Genomic DNA, 20,670 nt, shown 5'->3' with positions numbered 1-20,670 from the left:
CTCTTTTATTTTTCCAGGATAATATGGGACAAACAACCTCAACCCCTCTCTCCCTTTCCTTGGACCATTGGCCCAAGGTTCAGGAACGAGCTCATAATCTCTCTCTCCAGGTTAAGAAGGGAAAATGGCAGACCTTCTGTTCTTCAGAGTGGCCCACCTCTTCAGTCTGATGGCCTCCAGAAGGGACTTTCCACCTTCCCCTGATCCTGGCCGTAAAGGGTGTAATTTTCCGCCCTGGTAGACACGGCCACCCAGATCAGATACCCTACATCCTGGTTTGGCAGGATCTACGTGAAGACCCCCCCATCCTGGGTAAAAACCTTTCTCCCTCCCAGCGAGACAAACAACTCTAAACTCCTGCCTGCGAAAGCACCTTTGGCTCCACCTTCCTTACCCGACTCCCAACCTGATCTTCTTCTACTCGAGACCAACCCTGTACCTCCCTGTCCTCCTCCTCCTTACCCGCCCTCTGCCCCACAGACGCCACAAAGCGACTCCCTCTCCCCAGGATCAACTCCCTCAACCGCAAGCCCCGGTAGCCTGGACAAGTCCCCCTGGGGACAAAGGCCCCGCCCAGGGGAATTGCAGTAAACATGCCCTCCATCCTGAGGGTGGCCCCGCTGTGACTCTCCCACTTCGGCCCTGCAGACCTATGATTAGTGATGGTACAGCTGAGGGAGAAATGCCCTCCCTACAGTATTGGCCATTCTCCTCCTCTGATCTATATAATTGGAAAAATAACAATCCCTCAACCCGGCAACTCTGCTGCCAGAAGAAACCTCAGAACTGGTATTACATATCTGCCAAGATATCCTAGCTGAAGAAACCGAAGTCCGATTAGACTTGACAGACCAACCATTGCCAGATGCTGAGGTGACATACTTCAGTGATGGAAGTAGCTTCCTCCTACAAGGTAAGCGAGTTGCGGGAGTTGCGGTGACGGACTGCTGTAATATAATTTGGGCAACTGGACTGAAAAAGAGGGCTCCTCAGCCCAGAGGGTGAGCTGATTGCCCTCACCAAGGCCTTAGAGCTTGCCAAGGGAAAACGGGCAAACATCTACACGGACAGTCGATATGCTTTTGCAACGGCCCACATCCATGGGGCCATATATCAACAACGGGGACTTTTAACCTCTGCAGGAAAGGAAATAAAACATAAACAAGAAATCCTCCGGTTGCTAGATGCAGTCATGCTGCCATAAAAAGTGGCCATAATACATTGTAACAGCCGTCAAAGGGGGACAGACCCAGTTACTAAAGGAAACAACCTAGCTGATCAAGCTGAAAAATCAGGCGCCATGAGCGACACACGAGTTCTGACACTCAGTACTCCTCCTGAAGAAAAAGTTCAATTGGATAAACAACCGGATGAACCTGACTTGGCCACTTACCTTCAACAGCTTACTTTCTTGGGGACTAAAAATCTGTGCTTGTTGGCTCAACACCAGAATTACCTGGGGATAACTCCCTCAAGTGTCCACAAAATTGCCGCTCAAGTAGTGGCTAGCTGTAAGGCATGCCAGTTAACTAATGCCCACCCCACTAAGTTAGCCCCGGGAAAAAGACTACGGGGCACAAGGCCCGGACAATATTGGGAAGTTGACTTCACTGAGATCAGGCCCGCCAAGTACGGATATAGGTATTTACTTGTCTTTGTTGACACTTTTTCCGGATGGACTGAAGCCTACCCCACTAAAAAAGAGACAGCCGCCACAGTTACTAAAAAACTGATGGAAGAAATCTTCCCTCACTTCGGACTACCTAAGGTGATCGGGTCAGATAATGGGCCGGCGTTTGTGGCTAAGGTAAGTCAAGGGCTGGCCGACATACTGGGGATTGATTGGAAGTTACATTGTGCTTATAAGCCCCAGAGTTCAGGACAGGTAGAAAGAATGAATAGAACAATTAAGGAGACCTTAACTAAATTAGTCTTTGAGACTGGCTTAAAAGATTGGACAATGCTCCTGCCCTACGCTCTTTTCCGTGCTCGAAACACTCCATTGGCTACGCCACCTAATCTAACTCCCTTTGAGGTCCTCTTTGGCACTCCTCCTCCTATCCGAGATCTCTCTCCCCAAATAAATGATTCTGCAGTATTACCTACTTTTCTGTCTGATAGGCTCGTCGCCCTCGATCGCCTGCAAAAGATCCTCTGGAAGCAGCTGTCCTCGGCTTAGGCCCCCGGTGAATCTCCAACGCCACACTCCTATCAAGTAGGGGACTTTGTGCTGGTCTGCCGCCACCAAGCTGAAACCTTACAGCCTCGCTGGAAAGGACCCTATCAAGTACTGCTGACCACCCCCACTGCAGTCAAGGTTGATGGCATTGCTTCCTGGATCCATGCGTCGCATCTAAAGCCTGCCCCTCCACCAGAGGACAACAATTAGACATTAAAACAAACTGGTAATCCTCTAAAAGTAAAGCTGCGCCGCGCTAGGCCTACTGGCCCCTGATATGCTCTGCTACCCTGTATGGTTCCTCATTCTATTGTCCATCTTGACATACATATTCGCTGTAGCTTTATGAGAAGCCGCCCCACCAGATGCTGATCTGACCTTTAAGGTATGCTATACTCTGTTATATCTTGGATTAATTACCTTGTTCATTTGTCTAGGATGCTTAGTCAAAACATAAGGGTTATATACTGGATTTTGGGTGGCCTGCTTATAACTGCCTCATAGAGAAGGGGGATTTGGGCCACCTCCTGACAAAGCCACCATCAGAAAGAGTGTAACAGGAAACCCCTGCGATTGTAGAGCAGGAATCGTTTCAAACAGGACCCCAGGACTGACGTCCCTGGGTGACATAGATTGCGGGGACAAAGTGGCCTATTATGCATCCATCCCTGGACTCCGGGGATGGGCATGCTATCTCAAACCTAAACCTAAACCCAACCTTAGCAGTGAGTCCCAAATGACAACATGTCCCTGTGAGACTTATTCTGAGGCAGTGCATGCCACTTGTTATTCATCCTACTCAGAATGTATGGGCTCAGACAAAACGATCTATTTTACTGCCATTCTAACTCGGACTTCCACAGGGACTATGGGAGGAGACTGGAGCATTAATCCAGTTGTTGTCGGAAATTATAAGTTATCTCAGGCCCCATGTGTTGGAAAAGTTGGCTCACTGGTATGCTGGTTTAAGAAAGTTCCCATTCATATCACTGATGGTGGAGGCCCTCAAGATACAATTAGAGAGATAGAAACAGACGCTAAGATACAAAGGATGATAAATTACCCAGAGGTCAACTACCATCCTCTCCTGCTTCCAAAGCCGAGAGGAATAGATCTTGATGTCCAAACTACAGACATACTGACAGCTACTCACCAGGCCTTAAATGTTATTAACCCATAGCTAGCCAAAGACTGTTGGTTATGCATGCCCTTTGGGACACCCATACCGCTGGCTTTACCTTCCCCCAATGCCTCTCAGCCTGAGCAAAATCAAAGCTGCGCCCTCATGAGCCTTCCTTTTAAAGTACAGCCCGTAGGGTTCAATGTGATTGCTTGTTGGGTTGGACCCGCCCAAAACAATAGTTATGACCTTGATCTAGGGAGAATATCTTTTGCCACATGTGAAACTGTATTCAATCAAAGCAATAACCAAGATTCACTGCTTTGTCCTCCCCCAGGACATGTTTTTGTTTGTGGCAACAACAAGGCTCATGCCTTCCTGCCCCAAAACTGGACAGGAATATGCACCATGGAACAGTATTACCTGACTTAGAAATAGTGCCTGGAGATCAACCCATACCTGTTCCCATTCTAGATTACTTTATAAACCACCCCAAGAGGGCACTACAGTTTATCCCGCTGTTAATAGGTCTTCGCATATCCGCCGGAGTGGATACCGGCACGGCCGGCCTAGCTATGGCTGCTGATACCTATACCAAGCTTTCCAACAGATTAATTGATGACATGCAAGCCATCTCTGGTACCCTTCAAGACATCCAAGACCAAATTGATTCATTAGCTGAAGTAATCCTTCAAAACAGAAGGGGACTCGATCTCCTCACAGCAAATCAAGGAGGCATCTGTTTAGCCTTACAAGAGAAATGTTTTTATACGAACAAGTCAGGTATAGTAAGGGATAAGATCCGCGAACTATAAGAAGATTTAGCAAAAAGAAGAAAAGAACTGTCAGAAAGCCCCCTTTGGAAGATGTGGAATGGAATTCTCCCCTATCTCCTTCCCTTGGTAGGACCATTGGTGACATTAATCCTAATCCTAGCCATTGCTCCTTGCCTCATTAACCAGTCTTACCCCTTGTGTAGTGACCAACAGCTTCAATGAGTCTGGCGGATACTGTATACTCATAGACCTCCTACCCAGGGTGACCTACCGCCCTGAGGCAGCCCTCCTATGGGCCAACCACCCTGCCAGATTTAAACTCGAACCCGCCACCCTCACCTTGGCTGTCCTCCTAGGTGTAGGAGTAGCAGGGGGAATCAGGACGGGAGCAGCCGCACTGATTACTGGACATCAGTATCGCCAGCAACTACAGGCTGCGATCAACCAGGACCTGAGGGCCATAGAAGCCTCTGTTACTGCCCTAGAAAAGTCCCTGGTCTCTCTTTCGGAGGTAGTCCTACAAAATAGGAGAGGTTTAGACCTGATCTTCCTAAAAGAAGGAGGGCTCTGTACCGCTCTAAAAGAAGAATGTTGTTTCTACACGGACCATACCGGGATCGTAAGAGATGCCATGGAGAAATTGAGAGAAAGGCTCAAAAACAGAGGTTATACACATGGGGAACCAAATCCCCCCCTCCCTCTGGGGGACGATCTACCCCTACCTTGCCCACCTCCTAGGACCCATAATAACCCTACTAATATTGCTCATAGTGGGACCCATCATAATCAACAGGCTCACCCAGTTTGTTAGGTCTCAAGTCTCACATGTCAAGTTCATGGTCCTCAGACAGCAATACACTCCTCTAGCTACAACTGACCTCTAAGATTAGAGGCCACCCACAACAAAAGGGGGGAATGAAGGGACCAAGAAAGCTCGTTAACCGATAAGGGGGCCTTGTGGTGCAAGTTTCGAAACTATGTGCAGCTCCACCCCCACAGGACCCAGTGTTTCTGGGCCATTTGAGATAAACAGCCTTAACCTAAGGCTGTTTTCTCAGTCATGGGACAAACGCCCATTCCTAAGAAGTGCCACCCCTTCTTGGAAGACACCCCCCTCGCCCCACAAAGAAACCCAATCCCTTAAGGACAGCTCACAATCAGCCCAGCTCTAATCGCTATGATTGGCTTCTGTAACAACACTTGCTTTGTGGTTTTAAGCCTTAAAAGACACAGCCCTGCTCGAGTACGGGGCTCTCCGTTCCCACTTGATCGGAGGACCCTGTGCGCACGGAAAATAAAACCCCTTGTTCTTACATGAGAGCTGAGTCCTTGGGGTCTTCTTCGCGATGCCAGTCTTACATGAGCCCCCGCAACCTTTACACGTTTGGGAAGAAAAAGAACCACCACAGTCGAGAGCTGAATTTTTTTTTTTAATTCAACTAGAAATACAGGGATTGGGAATTTTTATTATGATCATAGGACTCAAACCCAGGGAAAAATATTTTTCCCATGGGTTTTTCCTCTAGCCTTTTTTCTATAAAAATATATAAACAGGCTGGTCTGATGGCAGTGAGTTATCAGAACTTATTAACATTAGTGTCACTAAAGTTGGTATACCACCCCCCCCCACTGCTAAATTTGACTGGCTTTAAAAAAAAAAATATATATATATATATATATATAATATATATATAAACAGCCATGCATGCAGTGTTACACACTTTATACTTTGCATGACATCAGCACCATTCAAGTTACTGCACTGTGAAAACATTTTCCATTGTTATGTAAATTTCCACTACGTGCTTCTAATTGTTTAAATTTCTTTAACCCTGCTGTGTGCCTAATTTCACCCTTGTAAATAAATGTGTGACTAACATATTTGCCCATAAAACTTTTCCATATTTATGATTCTTAGACCGTAGTCACAGGAGTAGAATTGTAGGTCAAGGGATATAGATATTTTCAGGTATAAATATATGAAAAATAAATTAATTTCCAATAATTAGGTAACATATTATTGTGTGAGCAGACATGCATTGCACCTTCACTAGAATTTGAGTGTTGAAAAAAAAACTTTTTGCTAATTTCGTAGATGAAATTATATCTTCTTTCATTTTCCATATTTTTTATTTTAGAGTTTTCTACATGCTTCTTAACTGACTTTACTTTGTTCTTGGTAAATTGAGCATGTTTTACTACAAAAAGAATGGGGTTTTGTGGTTTGGGACACTTTCTTGTTTTTTTTTGTTGTTGTTGTTGTTGTTTTTGGTCTTTTTGAGACAGGATTTCTCTGTGCAGTTCAGGCTGGCCTTGAGCTCACTTTGTAGCCCAGGCTGGTCTCAAACTCAAAAGATCCTCTTACCTCAGCCTCCCAAGTGCTGGGATTACAGGCGTGAGCCACCACGCCCGGCTTCTTGTTTTGTTTTGAGAGTCTCATAATGTAATGTAGTCCAGTCTGGCCTTAAACTTAAGATCCTCCTGCATCAACCTCCTGAGTGCTGGAATTACGAACTTGTGCCACCAACACCTGGTCCCCCCCCCCAGGAAAACTTAACAAATTTTAATGCAATTAAATCTATAAAATTCTTTTGAGGAAGAAAAAAAAGGGGGCTGAGGATGTAGCTCAGCAACTTAAGCACCTGCCAGCAAGTGCAAGGTTATGAGTTTGATCCCTGGTACCAAAAAAAAAAAAAAAAAAAGGGAGACTTCTAAAAAAAGCTAAATTTAGAGTCTCACTGCCTCCAGGAAGTTATTAAATACTCAGTTGTATTTTCTTTAGGTTTTTCTAATGCCTTGATTTTTTTTTTTCAAATCTGTCGGATTAATGTTGTTCCATGGTGCAAGGAGATGAGATGAAATTTTAAAACATTTTGTTCCAGAGAGCATGCTGGCCATCCCTAGGACAGAGGTGTGGGGGTAGTGTACACAGATGTTCTGGCTTATGAGTTCCCAGTTTCTGGTTAAACTAGTGGTTTCGAGGATTGGGTGGGGCTGCGAATATTTCAGTCATCTCAGAGTCACAAGCACCCTGAGCGGGTTGTACAAAGACTAGATTCAAATTTTCTTTCTGCTACATACTGGGTGTGGGACTCCTGGCAAATCACTTTACAAGTGTTTTCACTTGTTAAATGGAGAAAGTAAGCCCAGCCCTGCCTCCCCCGGAGAATTGTTTTCAGGATCAGATGAGATGATGGGAACAGGTTTTGTCAGGCATTACACAAACGTCCTGTGGGATTAGGGCCAATGGTTTACTAACACGGGCTTGGCTGGCTCCTGGGGATGTGCCCTCCCCCAACACTGCTACTAATGAATGATGAAGGCTCCCCCTGTAACCTGCCAGGCCGAAGATACCTTAAAGCCCTTACTTCCTTGCACCACACAGATCTGGGCCCTTGAATTTTGCCTCCTTCGCCCTGACCTGCCACTGTTTAGACTGGCAGAATGTAGACCAGGGGCTCCCAGTGCAGGGTACAGCGCCACAGCTAGTTCTGCAGGTTTGGGTGATGGAACCTCTCCCAGCTGCCGCTCCCTCCTACTTCTCTGTGGAGGGCTCTTTATACACTTTACAGATGAGGATTGGAAGCCATTTGCTCCAGAGAGTGCAGCTCATTTTCATTCCAACGGTACTTACTGGAAAATTTCAAGGGAATGAAAATTAGAGGAAGGTTTATGGATTTCAGTAGAGTTAAAATGGTTTTTTTTTTTTCTTCTCTTTGTAAGACGATGCCTGGCTGTAAGTAGAGAAAAGCAGTTTTATGCTCCATTGATTTTAAACATTAATGGTTCTGGTGAACTATTGTCTCTAACCCAGCATCCCTGGAAGTTATTTTGTCTTCCTGTCAGGGTAATTCCAATAGTGTTCTTACTACTACTGTGCAGGAAATGGAGCTTTGAGATGGAATTCTTTTTTTAAAAAAATCTTCCCTTTGTAATGTTGCTTTTGTGTGCAGATTGCCATGTAAACATGCCTAGATGGAGATATTACACTATTCATTATAGACTAATGCGTAGGAGAGACCTGCTCCATATTTGGGGGTGCTTCTCTAGAGAGCTTTGAGAATGGGAAGTATGCACTATGACAGTGGGAGGCAAAGAAATGCCCTGGATTTGGAAGCAAAATACAATATGCCAGAGAGTCTCAGATGCAATTAAAAGTAATGAAAAGGTATCAAAAGGGAAGCAGTGAGAGCTTGTGTGCCTGGCACACACTGGCTGCCTGCCTGGAAGGAGACACAGAGAGCATTCACAAATACCCAGGGAAGAACACCAGATGCAGCAGTGCAGACTGCATGGGATTCCTGACCAAGGAGTCATCTGCAATATGGCCCTCCTTTTAGGTTATCTGCACTCAGACACATCAGGCAGGAAAACACGGCCTGATACTAGGCTTGGAATTGCACCTGGGTGTGGTCATGTCATCCTCTGTGCCTTTAGTTCTTAATCTGTAAAACAGGCAAACTTCTCAAAAAAAAAAAAAAAAAAAAAAAAAAAAAAAAAAAGATTGGGGCTGGGGATTTAGCTCAGCAGCATAAGCGCCTGCCTTGCAAGCAGGCAGTTTGATCGCTGGTACCGATAAAAAAGAAAAAGACACACACAAAAAAAAACAGGCAAACTTCTGAAAGGCCCACCCTGCGAATGAGGGTGGTAGTGGAGGGAGTTGAATGAGATGCTGGGAAGCAGAAATAACTTAGGGGATATTCAAGTTCAAAAACCACATGTTTTAATCTAGCATTGTTATAGGCAACTGAGTTAGAGGAGATCATTGAGATAACAATGATCAGATGTTAGGCCGATGAGTTGGCCTAACAAATGCTAGGCCAATGGTGAAACACTGAGCTACTAATTATGTTTTTAAATTTTATTTTAAAGAGAAAAAAGATAAAACAAAATTTCAAAACAAGATAATAGAAGAATAACAATGATTAATACACTATATTACTATTTTTAAATTACTCAGAGTACAAGATATTGGCATTTAATTATCCAAACAATATTAGCACAAATCTTGCTTTTCAATGAACTAAGAGAAATTAGTAGTGTAAGTATCTTGACTATCATATATAGATAAATAGACAGATTTTACTTTTCCTTTCCTTCTTTTCTCCATTCCCCAACCCGTTTCTCTTTCCTTTTGAAGCTGCTTCCCATTTCACAGTATCTACTGTACTTTTGGATCTTATTTACTCTTTCAGATTCTCGCACTAGGGAGACAATACAATGTTTACACATATGTGATTGGTTTATTTCACTTATGAGTATGGTTTTAAGTTGCACCCATTTACCTATAAAAAGACTACATGTTTTAGTCATTCCTCAATTGATGAGAATTTAGGTTGTTTCCAAATTATGTTGCTATAAATGTGGATGCACATATATCACTGTGGCACGATGTTTTTAATTTTTCTGGGAAGATAACCTAAAGTGGAATAGCTGGATCAAATGGGACCTGCAATTCTAGTTTTTTGGAGAATCTCTGCACTGATTTCCAGGGTGGTTGTACCAATCTGCACTCCCACAACAGTAGAGGAGGATTTGTTTTTCCCCTTAGTCCCTACAGCATTTGTTATTGGTTGATTTCTAAATTCTAGCCATTCTTTCTGCAGTGAGATGGAATCTCAGTGTTGTTTTTAATTTGCATCTCTCAAATGACTAGTGATACTGAACAACATCCCTAGTCTGAAATGACTAATTTTATGTTACATGAATTTCAGCTCAGGCAAGGCATGGTGGCACATGCCTGTAATCCCAGCACTAGGGAGGCTGAAGCAGGAGGATCACTGTGTTATAAAGGCCAGCCTGAACTATATGGCAAGAACGTGTCTCAAAAAAAAAAAAAAAAAAAAAAAAAAAAAAAAAAAGACTCTCACTCCAATAAAAAAGTTTTATTTGGACTGGGGTATTACTCAGCTCTCCTGTCACTAGGACAGAATACCTGACACCCAGCTGGGTATTTTGCCACACATCTGTGATCCCAGCTCTTGGGAATGTGAGGCAGTATTGTGCAGTTATAGAGAGTAAGTTCAAGACCAACCTGAATGACATAATGACATAGCAACACCCTGTCTCAAAACAACCAGCCAGGTAGATAGATGGCTGCCTTGACACCCAAAATTGAAGGAAGGAGACGTCTATTTTGGCTCATGGTTCCAGTGGGTTCAGTCTGTGACTGGTAGGCGGTAAGGTGGGAACAGCATGGAAGAAGGGTATGGCTAAGAGAAGCTGCTCACTCACAGTGGCCAGAAAGCAGGAAAAGAGGGGAGAGGAGCCAGGACAAGAATACACCCTCGCTGGGGATTTAGCTCAGAGGCATAAGTGCCTGCCTTGCAAGCAGGTGGTCCTGAGTTCGATCCCTTGTACTGATAAAAAAAAAAAAAAAGAATACACCCTTCCAGGTCATGTCCCCAGTGACTCCCCTCTTCCTACCAGGCCCCACTTTCTCAGCACGGACAGCTGTGGACTCGTAAATGGATAATCTGATAAGGACGGTGCCACCACGATTTAGTCACCTTCCAAAAACCCCATCTCTGATCACAGTAAAGCTTTGGGGGAACATTTTAGCCACAAACCATGCCAGGTATGTAGTTCAGAGATAAGAGTACTTGCCTAGCATGTACAAAGCCCTGTGTTAGACCCCCAGCACTGCAACAAACCAACTAAAAAGAGTAGGTAACCTAACCACAGTCTATTTGTCGTCTATTTTACTTTTTTTTTTTGTCTTTTTATTGGTACTGGGGATTAAACTCACGACCACCTGCTTGCAAGTCAGGTGCTTATGCCACTGAGCTAAATCCCCAGCCCCTATTTGTTGTCTATTTGCTGATATTAAATAAACACACCTTCACCTTCACCACTGTCTTCGTTACTTTCTCATTGCTAAGACACAATACCCAACATCCATAGTGTACAGGAGGAAAGGTTTATTTTGGCTCATGGTTTGTAGAGGTTTCAGTCCACAGTCACTGGCTCTAAAGTAGGACGCTACGGTAGAGGGCCACAGAGAAGGGGTGCTTATGGCACGGCAAACAGGATGCAGAAAGCAATCAAGGAAGGAGGGAGGGAGATAAGCTCTGCCAGCCCATGTACCCAGTGACCACCTCCTCCAACCTGTCTTCACCTCCCAGCATCACATCGCACCATAAACCATCAATGGACGAATCCACTTACATGCATCACACACCCATGATCCAATTAGCTCTCCAAACCCCACCTATGAGCACATGAGACTGGAGGCACAGCATGGCTGTTAGATGATAACAACCATGTTTCCAGTGTAGGCCTAGTCCCTAGTGTCTCTCTCTCTCTCTCTCTCTCTCTCTCTCTCTCTCTCTTCTTTCTTTGAGATGAGGTCTCTCTATATAATGCAGACTGGCCTTGAACCTGCTTATGTAGCCCAGGCTGGCCTTAAAATCACATCAATCCTCCTGCCTCAGTCACTCAAGTACTGGGATTACATGCATGTGCCATAGGTCTAACTTTTTTTGACTTTTAGGTCGCATTAAAAATGCTTCATTGGGGACTGGGGGTTTAGCTCAGCAGCATAAACACCTGCCTTGCAAGCAGGTGGTCGTGAGTTCGATCCCCGGTACCGATAAAAAGGAAAAAGACAAAAAAAAAAAAAATGCTTCATTGCCTGACTAGCTCACTCCAGTTATACATTTCTTCTGGCAACTGTGAACTGGATTGTTGTCTTCCCAAAGCACAGAAGATAATGCTGATTCAGAGTCATCTGGGGGACTACATAGTTTGACAAAGACCTTCAGTAATGCTTCCCATCCCAAAGCCCTCTTTGGGTAACCAGACTCTCTCATTTGTTCTAAGGCTGTAGGTTGGGGAGGAAGGTACCATAGGATGGATGGAGAAAGAGATTTCTTTTTCAGTACTGAGACTGAACCCAGAGCCTTGAGAATGCTAAGCAAGTGCTCTATCAGTGGGCTATAACTCTAGCAGAAAGAATTGTTTTTAAGACAAGTACTGTTTTAGTAATTATGATTAAATTTTACCTTGAACTCTAGGGCTCAATCTCCAACACAAGAAAATACAATTTCCTTGAATAAAACTGTAGGTTCAGGGGCTGGGGATTTAGCTCAGCGGCATAAGAACCTGCCTTGCAAGCAGGTGGTCGTGAGTTTGATCCCCGGTACTGATTAAAAACAAAAACAAAAACAAAAAAAAAACTCTAGGTTCAAATAACAGAGCAATGATTGTCAAAGTTAAAGATCAGGGAGGCAGGAACAACACAGAGGAGGATGGGACACTTGGGAAGTTATGAACCACTCAGTATTCATATTGAGGGGATGTATCCTTACCTGGGTGTTGAAATTCAGGGTTTTGGCCAGGAGTGGCGGCATATACCTGTAATCCCAGCACTCCAAAGTCTGGCTCAGGAGGATTGCCCGAAGTTCTAGCTTGGGCTACAGAGTGAGTTCAAATTACTCTGGACTACATAGCGACACTCTGTCTCAAAAAAAACAAAAACAAAAACAAAAAAACCTGGAAAAACTGCATAACCATCAAAACTCAGAATTTAGCCAGGCATGCTGGCACATGCCATAGTAGCAAGCACTCAGAAGGCTGAAGTGAGTCCAGGAGTTTGAGATCATCCTAGGCAACACAGCAAGACCTCATCTCAAAAAGACCCCACCTCAAAAACAAACAGCTTGGGCTGGGGATTTAGCTCAGTGGCATAAGCACCTGCTTGGCAAGTGCAAGATCATGAGTTTGATCCCCAGTACCAAAAAAACCCAACCAACCAAACAAAAAAAAACTTCAGAACATTTCTGAAATGATGAACTATAGACACACGTACCATGTAGTGATTATGCTAGTGACTGCATGGAGCATACCTTTGTCAAGAATACTTAAAATGGGTGAATTCATTATATGTAACTATACCTCAGGAAAGTGGAATCTTAAGAACTGTAATCCTAGCACTTGGGAGGCAGGAAGGAGGATTCCAGTGAGTTTTGGGCCAGCCAGGTTCAAGTTCACGTTCAGGTTCAGCCTGAACTATATAGCAAGTTCAGCCTGAACTATATAGCAAGACCCTCAGGGAGAGGGATAATCCCTAATAAATCACATTATCTGGGGAAGTAAAAGAGATGAACGAGTAGACTAAGTAGAATGCTGGCTGTGTGCTAGACCAGGCCCTATGCTGCAGGGCCACCATGTCCTACAGCTCACTGTGGAAGGCTGTCACCCCACCTGTTCCAGCACTGAAGCACACCTGCACCGTCACAGGCTCTTTGCCAGATTCCTAGGCCACAGCAACAGGCAGGGTCTAACGCTGCAGCCTGTGAGTGTGTGACTACATGATAATAGGGCCTCTTTGAAGGTGATGGAGGGAAGGACCTCTTCAGGGGAGCTGAGCCTGCTGGGCCCAAGTGATCATGAGAGTCCTTATCACAGGGAGGCAGAAGGGTCAGCATTTGAGAAGAATGACAGAAGCAGAGGTCATAGTGGTGCAGTGCTGACTTTAACCATGGAAGGGGCCCTGAGCCAAAGGATGAGGAAGTCTTCAAACCCCAGAAACTGAAGAAACGTTATTCCCCTAAAGACTTTGGGGGAAAACACATGCCTGCCTACACACTGATTAAATTCAGTGACACCCACTTCAGGTTTTGGGCCACCAGAATTTTAGGATAATAATATGTAGGGTTTTGTTTTGTTTTTGTTTTTCTGAGACAGGGTCTCACTATGTAGTCTAGGCTGAATTTGAACTCACTGTGTAGCCCAAGCTGGCCTCAAATTCATGGTGATCCTCCTACCTCGGCCTCTGGAGTGCTGGGATACAGGCATGTGCCACCACACCCGGCCTAATTTGTGGAGTTTTGGTTTTTTTTTTTTATTGTACTGGGAATTGAACTCAGGACCTTGCACTTGTTAGGCGGGTGCTTAAACCACTGAGCTATATTCCTGGCCCCAATTTGTGTTATTTGAAGTCACTAATTTCTGGAAATTTGTTACAGCAGCAATGAAACAAATATACAATCTAACAGGAATATATGTAAACCGTTATTGTAAACTACCTTAATCATAGGTTATAAAATGAGATCAGAACGGAGCTGGGGATTTAGCTCAGTGGCATCAGCACCTGCCTTGCATGCAGGCGGTCGTGAGTTCGATCCCCAGTACCAATAAAAAGGAAAAAGACAAAAAAAAAAAAAAAAATGAGGTCAGAACAACTTGACCCAGCATCATCAGGCAAGAAATTCTTCTGAGAAAGCGACCCAGCTGGCATCTCAAGGATGGTGTGACAAAGTGTCTGTGAAAACTCTCTCTCGTTCTCAGAGGCACAGCTACAACATGCTGCCCAGCCTTCTTTACAGTTAAATGTAGCCGAGCAACAGTCCCAGCCAGGGAAATGTGACCCACAAATGTGCCAACAGAGCATCAATACTCAGGAGCTAAAAAAAAAAAAAAAAAATACTCAGGAGCTTTCTGAAGGTGACAGAGACCCCCCCCACACACACCCACACCCCCGCCATGCAGCCACAAGGAACAACAAGGCATCGTACTTTCCTCCTTTTTTTTTTTTTTTTTGTTTGAGACAGGGTCTTGCTTTGTAGTTCAGGCTGGCTTTGAACTCACTGCAGTCTTGCCTCAGCCTCCCGAGTGCTGCAATCACAGATATGCACCACCTCACCCAGCTTGCTCTTACTTACTTTAAGTCATCCCTAGATCACTAATAATACTAATAATACCTAAAACTATATAAATGCTATGTAAATAGTTGTTGTAGGCTGCTGTTTAGAGAATAATAACAAGAAAAAAGTCTGTGCATGTTTGGCACAGACTTGGCTTTTTCTCTTTCTTTCTTTTCTTTTGGCCATATTGGGCACTGGACCCAGGTCTTCCTGTTAAGTTCAGTCTTACCTTTGAGCGTGTCCCCAGGCTGTGGGAACTGTGGGACCCACGTCTCTGTCAGTCATCCTGACCAACATTAGAAGGGAGACAGGGCTGGGTAGGAGGCAGCAACCCAGGTCCCAGTCCTGATTTCTCTAGCACTCAGGGTGTCTTCATGTGCTGCTTCTTCTGGGTCCCCTGTAAAGATGGGCACATATAGTTCAGGAGATGTTCTAACGGAGGAAAAGAACCTGCTGCCTTCCAGCTCAAGGAAACTATGGCACTCCCTTTTAATGTAGGCCTATGGAAGCTCACTGTTTGTTTGTTTGTTGGTTGGTTTGTTTGTGACAGAGTTTTGCTAAATTTCCCAGGCTTGTCTTGAACTTACGACCCTCTTGCCTCAGCCTCCTGAGTAGTTGAGATTATAGGAGTGGGCCATATCACACCCAGCTTGAACTACAGTACATGAAACTAAGTACATCAAAACTATCATCTCCTAGAAAGAATGAAAACAACTAACAAGGTTAAATTAGATAAGAATTTATATAATAAGGCCTAATGTTTCATTATGTGCCATGTACCAAACTTATATATATGTTTCACTTATTCACATGTATTATTAATTAGACATAATTACCTCTGAGGAAACTGAGAGATTAGTCCATGCTTGCACAACAAGTGAGAAGAGGGATAGATTTAGAGTGACCACCCATCCCAATTTGCCCGCAACTCTCCTGGTTTTAGCATTGAAAGCCCTTTTCTTGGGAAATTTCTGTGTGATACTTGGTCATCCTAACCTAGTGGTTCTCAGTGGGGAGCAATTTTGAGAATGGACTTATTATTATTATAATGGTGGTTATTATTTATATTACTACCATGTAATATTTTTTAACCTCTCACTCTACCTTTTTTGCACCATTAGGATGTCCCTAACTGTCTTAATACATTTTCTGGTGTTGTAACAAAATACCTGAGACCAGGTAATTTATAAAGAATAGAGGTTTATTTCCCCTCACGGTTCTGGAGTCTGGGAAGTTCAAAAGCATGACACTGCCATCTGCGCATCCTCCTGTGAGGGCCTTATTGTTGCCTCCTACCATGGTGGAGGGCATGCCATGGCGATACCAAACAAGTGGGAGCATAACTAATGGGGATGGGCATTCCTTGTGGCATTATTACTCAGGCATTAAAAAAAAAAAAAGAATTACTGATCATGCTTGTGTCAAACTGGATGTATGATGCTAGGTGGAAGAAACCAGACACACAAGACCACACACATGGTTCCATTTTACATGAAAAGTCCATGAGAAAGCCCACAGAAACGCACAGAAAGGAAGCTCACTTTTTCACGGCAAAGCTATTCTCTTGACTACCCATTCATCATTTGTAGATTAACCATTCATGAGAGCAGAGGCCTCTCCTGTTCCAGTCTCAGCCCTCAACACTGCAGTCCTGGAAAGCAAGTTTCCAACGCGGGACTGTGTGGGGACTCATTCAAACCTCAGCGCTGATAAAGTCGTATCTGCCCTGCCAGAGCACTTCCAGGCACAAGGAGGAAAGGTGTCATTTGGCAGTACCCGGGTGAGGAGGGGACCTAAGCTGTCCTTTCCACCAGCACTCACTGGTTTGGCTCTGCCAGTGCCTGAGCCACAGCCCACGCTGCCAATCCCAAAGCCCAGCAGCACAGAAAGAAGGTTAGAGACAGTCAGTGAGTGCTGAGTACCACTGATCAGCTCTGCAGGGGCTTCAGGCTCCCTTAAACCTCCATCTTCTTCAGTGGGGCTTTCTCTTCTTCGAATAATGAAAGTTCATTGCAAATAAGTCTCTTTTTTTTTGAGACAGAATCTCACTTATGTAGCCCAGACTGGCCTCGAACTCACTGAGCACAATCCTGGGGAGCTAGGATTACCAGCATGTACCATCTCACTCAGTGGCAAATAAAATTTAAACTGAACTGGGTATGTTGGCGCAGTCCTGTAATTCCTGGCACTCGGGAAGCCAATGCAAGAGGATCGCAAGGGGATCCTTGAGAGTAGGAGACCAGCCTGGGCTACAAAGTGAGCTCAAGGCCAACCTGTACTGCATAGAGAGACCATGTCTCAAAAAAAGATTAAACAAACAAACAAAAAACTTAAACTACGATTGCTCGGTGGTTTTGCATGAAGGAAAAATCCTGTAAAACAGGAATTTGGAACCAAGTGTCTTTATGTACTGGGAATTGTGACCCTAGAAGTGGCTAGAAGCCCCCCCGCCAAAGTGAAATAGAATTCCCATCTGATACAAGGTGTCTACTGCTGGGTATCTGCCTAGGAGAGCTGGACGCAGGGGGGTAAGCAGGTATCTGCACAGCATTCTTCACAATAGCCACAAAGTAGGAGCAACCCGAAGTCCACCCACAGATGAATGCATAAACAATAGTATTCCATACAGCCAATTATTATTACTTAGCACTAAAAATGAATGAGGCACTGGTCATGCTTATAGCAAACCTGAAACATTATGCTTTGTGGAAGAAACCAGACATCCAAAACCACATCTCTGATTCCTTTTTTGTTTTGTTCCAGAAATTGAACTCAGGGCCTTGTGCTTGCCAGGCAGGAACTGTGCTGCTGAGCCAGATCTCTGGTCCTATGATTCCATTTTTTTGTGGGTATTTGGAATCAAACTCAGGACTTTGTACTTGCCAGGCAGGCGCCACACCACTGAGCTATATCCCTTGCCCCTATGATACCATTTTTACATGAAATGTCCACAATGTTCCACAGAAAGAAAAGTAGACTACTGATTGCCAGGAGCTGCAGGGGAAAGAGAGGATGACTGCTTACTGGTGGGGATCTTTCAGGATGATAGAAATGTTCTAGAATGGTGTAGTGGTAATCATTGCACAATACAGTTAATATATTAGGAATCAGCAAATTGCGCTATGAAAGGATGAGTTTTAAGGTATGTAATTTGTATTTCAATAAATCCAGGATTAAAAATGATACCAAGGGTTGGATATGGTGGCACATGCCTATCATTCCAGCGTTTGGGAGGTTGAGGTAGGAGAATCTCCATGAATTAGAGCCAGCCTAGGCTATATAGTGAGTTCAAGGAAGCCTGGGCTGCATAGTAAGACTCTATCCCAAGACAAAAGCAAAAACCAGTAAGGAAATAAAGTAGGGGATGGGGATGGGGATTTAACTCAGTGGCATAAGCAACCGCTTTGCAAGCACACAGTTGTGAGTTTGATCCGTGGTACCGATTAAAAAACAAAGAAAGAAAGAAAGAAAGCAGGGGAGCCTGGTGTGGTGGCTCATGCCTGTAATCCCAGCACTTGGGAGGCTGAGACAGGAGGCTTATTGTGAGTTTGAGACCAGCCTGGACTACAAAGTAAGTTCAAGTCCAGCCTGAACTGCATAGAGAGACCCTATCTTGAAAAAAAAAAGGCCAAGCAGTGCATGATGGTGTACACCTGTAATCCCAGCACAATGGGAGGCTGAGACAGGGGCATCCGAAGTTCAAGCCCAGCCTAGCAACTTAATGATTGAATGTGTCCCTCTCAAAATTAAAAATAAAAAGGTACCAACTCCCCACAACAAATGTACTCATTATGTACCTATGTATATACTACTAACATGAATTAATAATTTTAAAAAAAAACTTTTTTTAAAGGGCTATGCATGTAGTTCAGTATGGAGGCCCTATACTAAAAAAAAGGGAAAAAAAGACATTGTTATGACTGTATCTCAATGTCCCCGAGAGCCACATGTGGTCATAGATCAGGCTTTTCAGAGATGGCTGGATCTAGGGTGGGTGGTGCTGAGATCAAGAGCGTGTGATTACTGAATTAGTCCACTGATTGGTTTGGCACAATGCTGAGTGTGGAAGTGGGAAGGTTCACTCTGGGTATGAGTGCTACCCCTGAGGGTGGGCAGCCTGGATAGAACAGAAGGGACAGAAGGATGTGTCGCTTGCTGCTGCTTCCCTACCTCACTGCTTGGGGCCTTCTGCCTGCTGTGAACTGTTTCCCTTCTGTGGTGCCTGTCTGCCTTGCAGCCAGCTGTGAACCGAAATCTCCACACACTGTGAGCCAAATAAACTTTTCTTCCTTTAACTTTTTCTTGTTTCAGCAACATGAAAAATAAGACAGGAAAGGATAAGAAGAAATGGGAGCTGGGTGTGGTGGCTCACGCCTGTAATCCCAGCACCCGGGAGGCTGAGGCAGGAGGATTGTTGCGAGTTCAAGACCAGCCCAGGCTACAAAGTGAGCTCAAGGCCAGCCTGAACTGCACAGTGCGACCCTGTCTCAAAAAGACAAAAAAAAAAAAAAAAAAAAAAAGAAATGGAAAAGGGCCAGGGATTTAGCTCAGCAGCATAAGCACCTGTCTTGCAAGCACATGGTCACATGGTCATGAATTTGATCCCTGGTACCAAAAAAAAAAAAAAAAGAAAAAGAAAGAAAGAAAAAAATAACCCTAAACAAGAAGAAATGGGAGCCCTTAAACAATGCTGGCAGAAGTATAAATGGTGCAGTACTTTTTTTGAGACAGGGTCTTAATATGTTGAATTTGCCGCAATCCTACTGTCTCAGTCTTCAGAGTACTGAGATTACAGGCTTGTGCCACAACACCCAGCTTGTGTGTGTGTGTGTGTGTGTGTGTGTGTGTGTGTGTGTGTGTACTGGGTAACTATTTCATTTATTTATTTTTAATCTTCCTAGGGGTAGTAATTCATGCATGTAATCCTGGCACCCTGGAAAGCAGGGGTAGGACTAAAAATTCCCTGATTTGTAAAGATCAAGCGTGTGTGTGTGTGTGTGTGTGTGTGTGTGTGTGTGTGTGTGTATGACATTAGGATCTGAACCCAGGGCCTTCACACTGAACTGCATCCTCAGCCCTTTCTATTTTTACTTTTTGGAGTCGGGCTTTCACTACATTTCCCAAGCAGGAATGAAACTTGCAATCTTTCTGCCTTAGCCTCCTGTGGTGCTGCCATTATAGGCATGTGCCACCATGCCTGGCTTCTTACTTTTGGAATATCCCAACACCCCAAGCTTTTGGGGTGTTCTCTGTGTATGTCACTCATCTGTTATTATTCCAGACTATTTGTCCCCCCACCACCACACACACACAGAGAAGCCTGGAGCTATCCCTGGGGTCATGTCCTGAGATCTAGTACAGCCTGTCCTGGTACAGCCAGCAGCTCTGTCTCTACTTGGTCACCTCCAGTGCAAACTGCCTAACACTCAGCTCCTGAAACTCCTGCCCACAAGTGCTCCGCTGCAGTCTCCCTGTCTGGGGTTCCCTTCATGATTCTTGGTGTCATCTTATATTCCTCTTCCTCTCACATCCTGCATACAATCCACCTTTAAGACTCTTACTGGTGCTTTTTACCAGAATAGCACCAAAGGCCAAGAAGGAAGGTCCTGCCCTTCCCAAAGCCAAAGCCAAAGCCAAAGCTCTGAAGGCTGAGGAAGCCATGCTGAAAGGCATCCACAGCCACAAAAAGAAGATCCACGTTCACCCACCTTCCACGGTCCTAAGGCCTGAGACACCACGGCTCCAGAAGCAGCCCAGACATCCTCAGAAGAGCACTCCCAGGAGGAACAAGCTTGACCATCATCAGAGCCCCCAACCACAGAGACGGCATGAAGAAGACACAGAACCACAGCACACTTGGGTTCACTGTGGACGCCAAGGCCAACTAACACCTGCTCACACAGGCTGTGAAGAAGCTCTGTGACACTGACGTGCCCAGGTCCACAGCCT

This window comes from Cavia porcellus, unplaced genomic scaffold (assembly GCF_034190915.1).
Source record: "Cavia porcellus strain 051 isolate PalLab524CR breed Dunkin Hartley unplaced genomic scaffold, mCavPor4.1 scaffold_2, whole genome shotgun sequence".
Taxonomy (NCBI): domain Eukaryota; kingdom Metazoa; phylum Chordata; class Mammalia; order Rodentia; family Caviidae; genus Cavia; species Cavia porcellus.
The sequence above is the reverse complement of the archived record's forward strand: the minus strand, read 5'-3'. Positions refer to the sequence as shown.